Raw genomic sequence first — 13706 nt, 5'->3', positions numbered from 1 at the left:
GCGAGTTATATACCCACAACGGTTTTTTAGGAATCTGTGATCGTCGTTGCTGAATCGTTTGCGCATTTACAGAGCGATTCAAAGTCCTCAAATATATCAGCTCTGAAATGAATCGGCTGATGATTCCGATTGCGGAGAATGAGACAGAACGAAATAAAAATAGCCTACTAATTGGGGAGACCAGTCGATTTTTACGGTATAATCTCTTTTCAGTATGGACCAAAAAAACAGAATCAAAAGACTATTACTCGGTCATTCAGACAGATTTACAGATGTTTCTCTGAAATGAGTGATGGAAGTCGGGGAAGATTCGGCTGAGTAGCTGGAGGCTGATGAACTGCGTCTTCTGGTGAACCAAGAGAACAGGAAAGAGAGGGAGACGCACAGGCAACCGTCAGAGCGAGGAGAAGGCCGACGATGGCGGTCGCCTTGGCGCCCGGACGCCTGGTCGATGACCAAGCAGACGGTGAAGAAATCCGCAAGGGGACAGGGAAGAACCAATTCTCCACGGGATGTGCAGTCGTACTCGGACCCGGCCGGCTTGAAGTCGCGGAGAACACTTGCGAACAGAGGATGATAGATGTGCGAGATGGGAATACAGAACTCGTGAAGCTCCTCTCCGTCTTTATCCGGAATCCCCACCTTCACTTTCACGTATCTCTTCTTCGCCTTCTTCTCCTTCGCTAACGCCATCTCTTCCTCCCTTCCTCCGCGAAGACGATCAGCGAAGAAGAAACACGTCCAACTACGGATGAAGAGTTGTCCCAGTTGCGGAAGAGGGCTAAAGCTTATAGGGGAAGAAGATCGAGGTCCAGTGGCGGGATTGAACCAATGGCGGTTGTTTGAACACTTTTGAACCAATGGCGGGATCCAGGCAACTACGGATGAAGAGTTGTTCGAACCAATGTCGGGATCCAGCCGATGCGGAACACTTTTGAACGGGTTAATGTTTCTCGTGGCTGTTTGTTTTCCCACGACTAACCAACCTGTCAACGAAGTTTTTTTAAGTTTTGGAGACGGAAGATTCTCGGCTATGTTTACGGATCCTTGTTGCACGCTGGTTGCTGCGGCAACTCTTATGAACGTCATAATTCATATTTTTTTCAGTTTAATTTGAGCACAGACACTATCTACGAGATAATTATATACAAACTAAATGAATTGTTTTTTTCGTTAATATACAAACCATCATAATAATCGTGAGACTTATTTATGGAAAGAGAATAATTGTAGTTGACGAATAACAAAAAAGAGGGGTTGATGCTTTTCGAAACTACTAGGGACCTCAAAAACTAAGTCAGGAACCGACCGGCATAAAACAACCCTCCATGTGGAAAAACTGAGGCGCCTTTATTTTTCCGGTATATAAGCTGAGATTCGAAAGCAACATCATAAATTTATCTTTATCACAAATTATGCATATCAGAGATTATTATGTTTTAGACAGTATCAAATGATCTTTCTCTAGTTTTGTTCGACAAAGAATTTGTGCTTGGGGAAAACAATTCATGAAATTATGGGTAGCATTCCGTGGAAAAGATGGTACTTAAAACTTTTCCTCAAAAAGTGGTGTGGTGCGGAGAATTTGTCTATCGTGTGGAAACAGGTTACATGAACATAGTACTGATTGCTAAATCACCAAAGCAAAAATTTTAGTTTAATAAAAAAGAAAGATATTTGGTATTAGTCACTGTGGGGCCTTATTTACGGCAACACACAAAAGAAAAGGAATAACCCTTCTGGATTTCTGGTCGCTGCGGAAGTTTAGTATGTTTGTTTTTGAACGGGTTATATGCAGATTTCATCGTTATCATTTGTTGCTCTTGAATGGCCTATATACGCAACAAAACTATGCAAGCCTATAACGAATTTTGCTGGGCTTCGTTAGATCACAATTTCAGCCTGTGTTTTGACAGAGTAGTACCATCCTTCTCTTTTGAGTTTATGTAGACATCAAAAGGCAAAATGGATTCGTCCAGAAGAACTCCCATCGTTCTCTCTCTTGGGAGCGACTGAGCTGTTACGACGTCAAAGAACCCATCGGCTCTGAGTGCAATCAACCGTCCGTTGATCAATCGCATTACGCATCCGATAATGGTCCAAGAGAAAGAAGGCTAGACAGGGAGGGTTGTGAGGATCGAAGGAAGAATTCCGTTAAAAGACCATACGATCTGTTTGGAGCAGATCATCGAATTAGTCAGTGGTTGCGACATATTTCTCAATCAATTGTAACACTTCCGCATCAATTCTTGATTGTTGCATCCATTCTGCCATTTTCCCCTGTGGTGTAATACGACCCGACCGATCCCGGCACTCGTGATACATCATATTGGTCTTCATTGAAAGACACGCATTGTAGACGGAAGTTTGTTGACGTGATGATATGACACTATCTACCTGAAATATGTTTGAGTCTCTAATTTTGTCTATGATATTATCGAGATGTATCATTATCGCTTTGAGGATAAAAATTGCTTCATTTACTACTGGTGATTTTGATTGGCAAGCAAGGGCGGTAGCCAGCACAAGGGCATGGAGTATCCCTACAAAATCCTTGATATTCAGTCATTCTTTGTCGCACAGATATCTTCATCACATTCACTGCCATGACATCAAGAATATCAATCTTCTCAACACTAGTGACAAACATCTGACACATTGAATTCCACCTGGTCGTGCAATCTAAGGGAATCTTTTTTCTGGTTCGGTAGGTCAAACTGCTTGTACAATAATACGTAGCACTCGTCACATTGTGTAGACCCACGTATTGCAGTGACAATGTCCCTGACCCAGAGCATTGCATCGTCCAACATAGATGAACCGAAGTTGTCATTTGTATTGAATTATTCACTGTCATCGGCACCAAGACTATTATCATCCAGTATGACCTGCTACAATGGTGACTTTGCAACCCGTAGTGAGCTCTACTTTGCCTGGACTACAAGTTTAATGACGTGTGCCATGCATAACACATGCCTACCTGTGGTGAAATGAGGATTTAACAACTTCAATTCATTTTATAGAGTAGTAATCATTTTCCTATTATTTGATGAATTGTCAGCGGTCAGTGTGCACACATGAGTAGAAATACATCACAAAGTTGAAAATTACATAGTACAAACTATTATTGATAACAATGTAATGCATACTTTCAATTTCAATTCAAAGTCTGCCAAAATTTGGAGGACATACATGCTCAAGTTTTCCCTAGTGTGGGGACCTTACAATTGGTGTATCCCAAGCACACGCTCACACAGTTTTCACTCTATGTCCACCTAATGCATAGTCACCCCTAAGAATGCAATGTTATTCTTAGAAATCCACGTATCAAGTGTTAATCATACACGGGCAATATCGGCCATTTTTTGTGTAAATGGTATGTGCTTTTGATTTGATAGCCCGCACTGATGGGATAGATATTTCTTCTTGTGTGATAGAACGAAGAAGTCTTATGAAGTACTTCATCCTAAAAATTGTCCACGGTGAAGCGCACTAGTTCTTCCTTCATATTATGTAGTGTACGACCAATACAATACTGCTTCTTACTACCTTCTGCATCAAAATATCCAGCTATTGACCTCTCCCTTGGAAATCCTTTTAATGGTGCACGCCATCAAGGTTCATCGACGACGCCGTTTGCGCCGCCGGCCACCGCCATTGAGAGCCGGGTGAAGAGATGCTCGATCATCCCGTTTTGATTTTTGTTGTTTTTCCTAGTCACGTTTCGTGTTTTCTCCGATGGTGTCTTGTTTTTGTCGCACTGTGTCACGTCCCATGTCCATCCTTTTATCATTATGGAAAAGGGGCCTTCTTTCCTGCTCCTTTTCCTATTTCATTTATGTTTAAATTCCCTCCCCTCCTATGTGTAATGGGGGCCCCAATTATAACGGCCCCCAAAGAACCCAATTCTGGTTTGTTGACCCACTAAGGGGAGGGGCCCTTTTGACCTCTTCCCCCGTTATAAGGGAAGAGGGTGGGCGCCCTAGCCGCTTAGACCAGGAAGAACAAGAAGCATCATTTTGTTTGAATTTTCTGGTCTCCCCCTTCTTCAGAGAAGAGATCTCAGAAAGGAGAGGAGAAGAAGAGGAACGAGGAGGGTGGAAGCAACAAGGATTCAACCCTGCTTTCAGGTTTTATCCATCCTTGATTCCTAATCATGGGGTGGGATAATTCCCCCATTTTTGGTGAAGATTTGAGTTCCAAACACAAGGGAATGACAGTGTACTCTAGGGGAACTCTTCCGACGCCTCTGATCGCTTTCTCCCTGCAGAAGCAAGAATCGATGATTTCCGAAGTTGTAGAACGAGGACCGCACTCAGTTTGCTGTGGAACGCGATCAATCGCTGGGAAAGAGGACTGAAATCCCCCAGGTATGCATCCTTTGTCGTCTTTATCCGTCGTAACTCAACAGGGTGTGAATTTGTCACTGTCGCTGCTAGTGATTGTGGGCGAGTCCACAACCGTCGAATTCTGCTGATACTCCACGATTCAGCAGAAATTGCTTCTTTGCTGGTGTTTGGGAAACTCCCACCATGACGAGTGCTGACCAAATTCCATGCTTCCCTTCCGCTCATTGAACAGCTGGCCAACTATTTCGCCCACCGTCTGAAGCTCGATCCCCACCTTTTGCTCCAAGAGACAGCCAAAAGTAGCTACCTGTTAACCCTAGGAGGGGGAAGTGGATCAAGAGAGATGGAGTGAGAAGGAAAATAGAATAATGTACCAAAGATGTTACAAGAAGAGGGTATATATATATACCCTAAGTGAGAGAAGAGAGATAAAGGGCTAATGGGCTTATAGAACAGGGCCCATTAGCCCGATATAGGAATATATCACTAACACTACCTTTGCTGGTGATTGGGAAGTGAACGCCTAGATGGAAGCCTGATGGGTTCCTGCACCACGGCCTCTGCTCTCTGAACCACTGGTCAAACGCCGAGCGGGACTTGGACTACTAAGGACCCTTTCCTAGATACCACTTGCCATTGTGAGCTCAGTCGACCGACACCCCCCCCCCCCGATAGTACGAAGAGGTTGGTGCCACATCACTGCTTGGGTCACGCCAACAGGTATCGGTTATCGGCTTGAGCCGTGGATATTGCCGCCCTCGCCTTCCCCTACTCTAACCTTTAAATATAGCTCCCATCGCCAGCGACCCTCTTCTCCCTTCTCTCCTCCATCGTCGTCGACCCTCCTTGACTTCTCCTCCCTCTCTCCATCATCGCCCCCTTCTCCTTTTTCCTTTCATCTGCCCTTCACTCTTCGTACTCCCGCCTTCCACGCACTCCCTCTCCACCAATCCCTTTCTCCAACCCGCAATCTTTTCCTTTGATCCTCCCCCCATTTTGCCCACACAATTCCCACCGAACTTTCCTATCCCTCCCCTCTCGCCCCTCTCTCCCACCACCACCCTTAATCTCCTCATCCCCCCCCCCTTCTCTCCATGCTGCGACCTCCTCGCTACTTTTCCACCACCGACCCTTCTCTTTGCCCGCGATCCCACCCCGCCCTCTGAACTCTCGATACATCGTTCAGTTCTTCTCTCCTCGTCCTTCCCTTTCTCCCTCCTCTATACTTTCCCCGTCGTTGGAAGAATTTCCAGGCTTGCGGCGTTAAGCAGCCCCTTGGGCTGTTTCCCACTACCCCTCCAACGGAAACCTCTCATGCGGTGGCTAGAATTACTAAGGAGAAAGAAAGGAGGATTGGGGTTCATTCTCCCTTCTCGGAAAATCATCGAGTCCAGGCCGACGCCTGGCGGCGAGGACAATTTGCTGCACAGCTAAGTGCTCCCGACAGCCTGGAGCCGCTTCTGCAAACAAGCGCGAAGTGGTTTGATTTTCTGATCGGCCTTCAATCATGGTGGAACCGACTTCTCCCAGGCAGAGTCGCTGGAAATCCCATTCCCCAACCCCGCCACCGGCTCAAGCGATCCTGCCGCCATCTCTGCTAGATTGACCGAAGAATCACGCCAACCAATCCCGCCGTCCCCCTTGCGCAGCTGTTAGTCATCGCGAGTCCTGCCGTCTTTCTCCAGAGCTTCATGATCGTCGATGAAATTCGGCCTTGGTGGGCGAAGACCGCACCACAGCTAGCAGGGAGCTTACTGGTTGACCCTCCACCGACTGGGTCGTGCTACAACCGCACCCGCAGGAGCTTAATCCATTCAGGTCAGAGCGGCCACTCTTTACCCTAACTTGGTGTTATTTACTTTTCTCCCGTGCCGATTGCATGTGCATCGCCTCTTCCAATAACCTGTGCCTGTTTCTTTCACTTCCCTCACCGTTGTGCCTTTTCCTTCCCTACATCATTAGCCGGGTGGGGTAGTTGATAGGAGGCCCATGGGGGACGGGTAGACATGATCGTTCGGTTCGCTTTGTGCGAATTTGAGTGATTTGTGCGTTGTGTTCGGATTTCCGAACAGAACAAACTCGAAAATGAACATAAATTTGCACATACCCATGTGCGGTTCACTTTGTGCGAATTGTGCGAATTTTTTTTTGTAAAAAAAAAACCCCCTCGTCGGCCTTCCATCTCCCCGTCTCTACTCTCTCGAGTCTCGACTCCATCCCCCTTCTGGACTTCTCAATTTTTAGGTATTTGTTATCCCCTTGAGCCCTTCTTCTCTCTCCGACCCTCGTCCCTCGCTGCTCTCCCGGCTCCCCCTGTTCGGCTGCGCCCTCCGTCCCTCGTCGGCCAACGATCTCCCCGTCTACCTTCTTGGCTGCTCATTCTGTTCCTCGTCAGCCGTCGCAGTTGGATCTCTCCACAAGGTACACACGCTTCCTCGTCTCCCTCTTCTTCCCCCTCTCCCTCTTCCTCTCCATTCCTATGCCTCTTCCTGTCCATCTTCTTCTTCTTTAGACTTCTCCGTTGTCCCTTCTCCTTCTCCCTCTTCTTCTCCAGTTCTCGGTCTCCCCCTCGCTCAATCACTCTTCTTCCCCGCTCTCCTTCTCTCCCTCTTCTTGTCCAATACTCTGTCTCCACCTCTCTGAATCACTCTTCCGTTGTCCCTTCTCCTCCCTTGTCTTCTCCAAATTATGTGGTATGATGTAAATTAACCAAATTTGTCATGATTCACTCAGACAATCTAAATTATTTTATTAAAAATGCAAACTTCAGAAACTTTTAACTGATCATATATTTCCATCCATTTACATATAGTATCAAATATCACAGATCACTTGATACTTTCCACGTATTAACATGGAGGCACCATTTGATTTCCCTTTTTATTTATTTTTTAGACGCAATATCATGGATCACGTGTGCGGCATAATGTGTTGTTTTATAAGGGAAACAATGGAAATTTTTCACGTCACAGAAATTATTCAATGAAAATATCCCAGATCACGAGTTTATTTTTGGGCTTCTTCTCTGATCCGTTGTCATAATTGTTTTTTTTTATATAATTATTTTAGCACAGATCTCTTCTAGATTAGCTTTTTTCTAGTGATGACAAACATTACAAGTTATTTACGTCCCATTAGTAAGCCTAAAAAATGGATGTGGGTCAAATTTAAGAAACTATCATGTGCGGAATGTGGGCAAATGTGAAGTGTAATAACCTCTCCGCTTCTGCAATGCACTCGACAGGATCACTGTTTCGGGGCGGATTCGGCTGAGAAGCGTTGGGAGCATTTCTGAACTCACCTGGAATTGGGCTGCGCAGTTTCACGGTAAGTTTTTATTATTGACTCTGATTTTAGTTCGCGCTCATTTGGCTCGGTGTTTCAAAATTCTTTCCTTTTCACTGCACTGAATTCACCATTTCTCTATGTCAACGTATATTCTTGTTTGTCTTGCCGTTTTGCATTCTTTCGGTGATGATGTTTGAGTCTACTTAACAAGGAGTGGTTGCTATATCCTTGATTAAAATTTCAGAGCCATGGTATTTATGTTAGATCCATGAGACAATGATATTTTCGATAAACTAAAGTATCTGTACTGTGTTGCGTAAAATTGGATCACATAATGTTTGGTGATGTTTCCGCTGATTTCTCTCTATGTTTGCCTCCCGATTGATTTATTTGTCTTTCTCGTCATTTTGGATGATCTTATAGCATAAGATGCCTAGAACACATCGATCGAATACCTCTGCTTCGTCCGAGAGCTCTGCGTCGACAGACAGGAGTGTTGGCCACACCCAAAAGAAGAGGAAGAGAAAGAATGAATGGGGTACCGGATACACTTCACAAAGGTGGCACCTAGGGTTTTCACATGCAATTTATGTACGACTCGGACTAGGGGGTGGAGTGCAATGACAGTGAGAGCAAAACAAGTATAGCTGCAATACGGTGCTATCGCGACATTTGTTAAATGTGCACCGTAAAGAGTATAACGAACTTAAGGTTCAAGAAGGGAGCTCTTCCAACCAACCGTCAGTGGAGAACATCTTTGATCGATCAAGTACAGAAAAAATGTACTTCACTGGGCGCACGTCAGAGACGACAAAAGAGGAGTTTATGCGGTTCATATGCCAGGCAGCGCTCATGGAACATTGTATGCAAGAAATACTTCATCGACTACTGCGATACATCGCACGGAGAGATTTGATCCCATCGACAAGGGCTGTGAAGGAACAGGCTTTCAAGCTTTACACTGAGTTGAAGATTGGTATTCGCGACCGACTAGAGGGTGTTGAAAAAGTGGCCATTACTTAGATTGTTGGACTTCTGCCAATCAAATCTCATTTTTAGGACTCACCGTTCATTGGGTTGACGCAGAATGGAAGATGTGTGAATGTGTCCTCGCTACACGTTAGTTGGAGGGCTCGCATAGTGGGGAGTGCTTGAGCGAGATTGTGTTGGAGGTTTTTGTCAATTTTAAGTTGAGCGCAAAGGTCTTTGCAGTGACGACAGACAATGCGCCGAATAATACAACAATGATGGCGACATTGGAACGAGAGTTGCTCTGTGAACACTCGTTTTACTACAAAGAGACATGTGTTGTGTATTGCGCACGTGATCAACTTAGTTATACTGGAACCCGGGGGGCTTCAACTCGACGAGAGACTGGAACAGCGGATGAGACAGGTGCGTGGTGGGAATCCAGAACTCGTGTGGCTCCCCTCCGTCCTTCTGGTGAATCCCCACCAGGACTGGCACACACCCCTTCTTCGCCTTCTCCTTCTGCTTCTCTAGCGCCATTTCTTCCTTCCTTCCTTCACTCCTTACTCCGAGATGACGATCCGTTCGCTGCCTGGATAGTGCAGAGAAGAAACACGCCCAAGTATGAATGAAGAGTTGTTCCAGTTGCAGAAGAAGGGTCGAGTTTATAGGGGAAGCAGATGGGGATCCGTTGTCTGCACTAATTGCGGGATTCCGCTCGACGCGGAACAGTTTGGAACGGGTTAATATTTCTGTTTTCTGTTTCTCTTTGGGTTTTCAAAATGGGGCATTCCCGGTTTCTGTTTCCTCTCTCGCGTTGACTGACGGCTTCCTGACGAAGAGGAGAGATCGCTGTTTGTGTTCTCACGCTGCCGTCTTACGAACGGTATCCTAGTTTGCATTTTCAGCATGTCTTTTCCGATTGTGGGCATTTGTGCTTCGGCCATACCTTGTATTTGGACTTGGAAAGGTGAACCCCGAGTGTGGGCCTTCTAGGAGCCCATTACTACCTCTATATAATGGGGGCTGCCGCCTCTACAAGAACAAAGAAAAGGAAGAAAAAATATATTTTCTTTTAATTTTATTATCAATTTCAATTTTTTATTTGTTTACAGTCCTGCTACTCTGAATTTGAGTTTGGAAAATGTAGCTTATCGTCACTATTGTCGCCCCTGCCACGGCCACTGCCAGCGTAGCCCTGTCCGTGAACTCGTGGCTGCCGCACTGTAGCCCAGCACTGCCCCCGACCGTACAAAGCCTCTCCCCTTCTTCTCTTTTGTCCCCTTTCCTCTTCTCCATTCTCGATGCAATTGAGATGTGATTATGAATGATGAGTTGGGATTGGACGACCATTCTATCATCAACTGTTCTGGTGTAATGCGAATGGATGATAGTGCACAGGCAAAAATCAATGAGAAGTATATACTTCATGTCAAAAGACACTAGCGACTGATAAATCACGTCAAGAGGAACCTTGCGTATGCCAGAAGAGTCCCAATGACATGAGCATGGAGTTCAAGACTGATGCTATGAGCACGGTTACTGGTGCTCGTGTGCACGCCATAAACCGTTCCAACCAAGGATGTATCATTTCAAATACTACTATGCGGAACGTCAACCGTATCTATACCTATTATAGCCCAGCAGTGGAGACGCGGTCAGGAGTTACTAAAAAAATAATGATCACGTAAATGGGAAGGGATGCGAGCGTACCAGATTAGTTGCGATTCTCTCATCCGCATCACTGATAATGGGAGCCATCGAACAACAGGTTGGTGATGTGGACGGCGTGCACGGACAGCGTGGGCATTGTGGGCAGAGTTGGCAACGAAGGCATAGACCATGTCTCGGATATTGGAGCACAGTTAATAGGGCAAAGTGTGGATGTAACAGTGTATAGGGGGTGCGGTGACAAGGCATGGCAGTGGCGCGACACGGCGTGGAACAGCGCACAATGTGGTCGACGATGGAGCGGGGTAGTCAACAGCAGCCGTCTCGTAGGCAGCTTAAGAGCAGTGGGGCAGCTCGGGACAGGATGGCGCAGCAATGCGAGCAACAACTGTACTTATGTTTGATGTTCTTGGATTTGGTTTTCTTTAATTTGGTAGGTCTGACCAAGATAAAGAAATGGATTCCAAAGGTCATAAAAATCTAATGGTGAATTGTTTTGCTAAAACGAAGAGACTACAATCTTAATGGTATTTGATAATTAAAAGTGATCCCATTTAATATATTCAGAAGATACGTACTTGTAGTTGGTGGAATATGCATGCACATGCAAGACTCTACAATTGTATACAATATTCAAGGTATGTCATTTATATGTTACGGAGGATGACAAATGATTCGTCATGGCATTTTATGCACGTACAAGCAGGACCACCACATAACTTTGAAGTCAATGTTTCCTGTTTGCATCGTACTAAATAACTATACATGCCCTACTCAACCATTTTTGAGTGACGCCTACCCTACTGATTCGAAAGTTAACCCATGTATCCGATGATATTCATAGAACAAAGATATAAGGGCGTGTGGAAAGAAATCTGAAAAGGCATGTTACAAACTTTTAATCCTAATTTTATTGTAATATAAACTAATACCGGAAATTTGTTATCTCAAACAAAAATCTAACATTTGATATCCCACAAAAAATGCTTTAGGATAACTGAGCTGTGAATAATTTATTTGAAAGGTGTGTAATAATGTGAGTGAGTGAGATGAGATCCAGAAGCATTGTCGAAAGTCCAAAAACAATTAGGTGATGTTTATCAAACATACCATGTCTATCTTGGATTTACTTGGCCCCATACCCCAAACCTTCCTCATTACATATCTAGTTATATTGATCCCACACTTAATATACATTTAAAAGCAATACCTTAGGCGATTCTGAAACTGTTTGAAGTATTCCCTAGAGACCTTCAGACGGTCATCCTGATAACAACGCCAAAATAAAGGAATAAAAATGCCACGACAAATGAAGTAAGCGTTTTATTCTCTGATCAATTTGAAGAAACTGTTTATATAAAATGTGAATTTTGTCCAAATATTAATTTCATAGGACTTCAAGGAGTTACATTGACTCCAATATTAATAAATCCATAACTAAATCAGTAACTTTTGAGAAAATACAGTACTTTGAACTTATCCAATATGCAATAGAACTGCAAATTGTTTATTAAAGTACATGGAGGGAAATTATAGGTATGAGTAGGGTTGGACATTTAGGACGAGGAACCGGTTTGACTTTACCGAACTGGGACCATAGGTCCTCCATTTGAAGGTGGACCAGTTTGTCAAGCAGGTTTAGGTCTAAACATCAAACCTGATCGGAATCGAAAGTATACTATTTAACATTTTTTTATAAAATTCTTAAAATACCAAATCCAACTTGACAGAGAGGTTTCTATTGAGCTCCCGTGAGACACCATATATTTCACCATCTATGGGCACCCACTTGATGTAGACGATATTTAACATTACAATGAATATTATTTTTTAAACTTTGACTTTGGCTTTGACATTTATTTGTCTACCCAACTAGACGGGGGGCAAACAAGAATGAATCGAACCGAAACTAGGTTAATTAGGGTTTAGACCTTTGCTAATAACCCAAACTAGACAGGGACTTTCAAACTCTATATACGAAGTCCTGTCACCTGCTTCTTGCGGATCCACTTGTACTCGACCAAAACTGTATTTTATTTATTTTTATGGTTTTCTAACCAATCGTATTTGGAAGACGGGGGATGATTGAATTTTCTACATTTGTTTCTGCATTTGGCCCACCAATACTCGGAAGGCCCGTCTCATTAAGAGGAAAGCGAGCATGATCGTTGCCATCGACGATGCCAGCGTGCGGTGATCATCACCAGCGTTGGAGCAGTAGGATGTCACTGAATCGGTGGGTTCCAGGTACAATCAATCTTCTTTTGATCTGATCAGATATACGCGTCCAGAATTGAGTGTTGAGACGATTCATGTTCCTTGAACACATAAGAGAAAGAAGAAAGAATGAGATAGTGGGAAAAGAGAGATGAAGTGGAAGACACGAACAAGCTAGAAGATCGTTATGATCGTTGTTAATCTGCAATAATATTACATTGATGTTGGTTTATATTTGTACTATACAATGTTATTGTTTTGACATATATAGTTAACCCGTTATAATTGTAGCCGTTGTAACAAGTTATAACAGCTATTTTATAATGAAGTATAGTTGTTGGATCTTGCCGAAAAATATGAGCCTATCCATGTGAGTCTATCTATGTGTATTCCTGTACTAGATTGAATAATATAGCATGTTTAAACTTATATTGGATCATACATGTATATTTCTAACGAGTATATGGGGTACGTGTTCAATTATCACTGGCCATTCTTTATTAAAGTCCATATTGGTCCACGTTTTGGTGACTGCGTTTCGCTGAACTACGTTTTGCTGATGTGCCGTATCGTGGCGAGTAGAGCTTCTTATAATGGAGGATGAGAAAAAACCTGCGCAGGGGACGACCACATGAATAGGAATGGATGAGGAATTTCATTAAAACATTACAATCTGTTTGCATGCATATGGGAAATCGTTTGATTTGGGGAACTCTTTTTGCTACGAGTTTCCAAAAAACCATTTCAAATGAGTACTGCTGGATCATTCAGACAGGTGTACAGACTTTCCAATAAAGAGAGTGATGGAGTTTATAACGGTACGGCTCAGCAACTAAAAGCAGATGAACCGAGTCTTCTGGTGAACCAAGAGAACAGGAAAGAGAGGGAGAAGCACAATCAACTGTCAGAGCGAGGAGAAGGCCGGAGATGCCGGTCACCTCGGCGCCCGAATGCCTAGTCGATGACCCAACAGACAGTGAAGAAATCCGCAAGGAGAGAGGGAAGAACCAATCCTCCACGGGATGTGTAGTCGTACTCGGACCCGGCCGGCTTGAAGTCACGGAGAAGACTTGCAAACAGAGGATGATAGATGTGTGAGACAGGAATACAGAACTGGTGAAGCTCCTCTCTATCTTTCTCCAGAATCCCCACCTTCACTTTCACGTATCCCTTCGTCACCTTCTCCTTCTTCTCTAATGCCATGTTTCCTCT

Source organism: Wolffia australiana, chromosome 17, assembly GCF_029677425.1.
Source record: "Wolffia australiana isolate 7733 chromosome 17, ASM2967742v1".
Lineage (NCBI taxonomy): Eukaryota > Viridiplantae > Streptophyta > Magnoliopsida > Alismatales > Araceae > Wolffia > Wolffia australiana.
The sequence above is the reverse complement of the archived record's forward strand: the minus strand, read 5'-3'. Positions refer to the sequence as shown.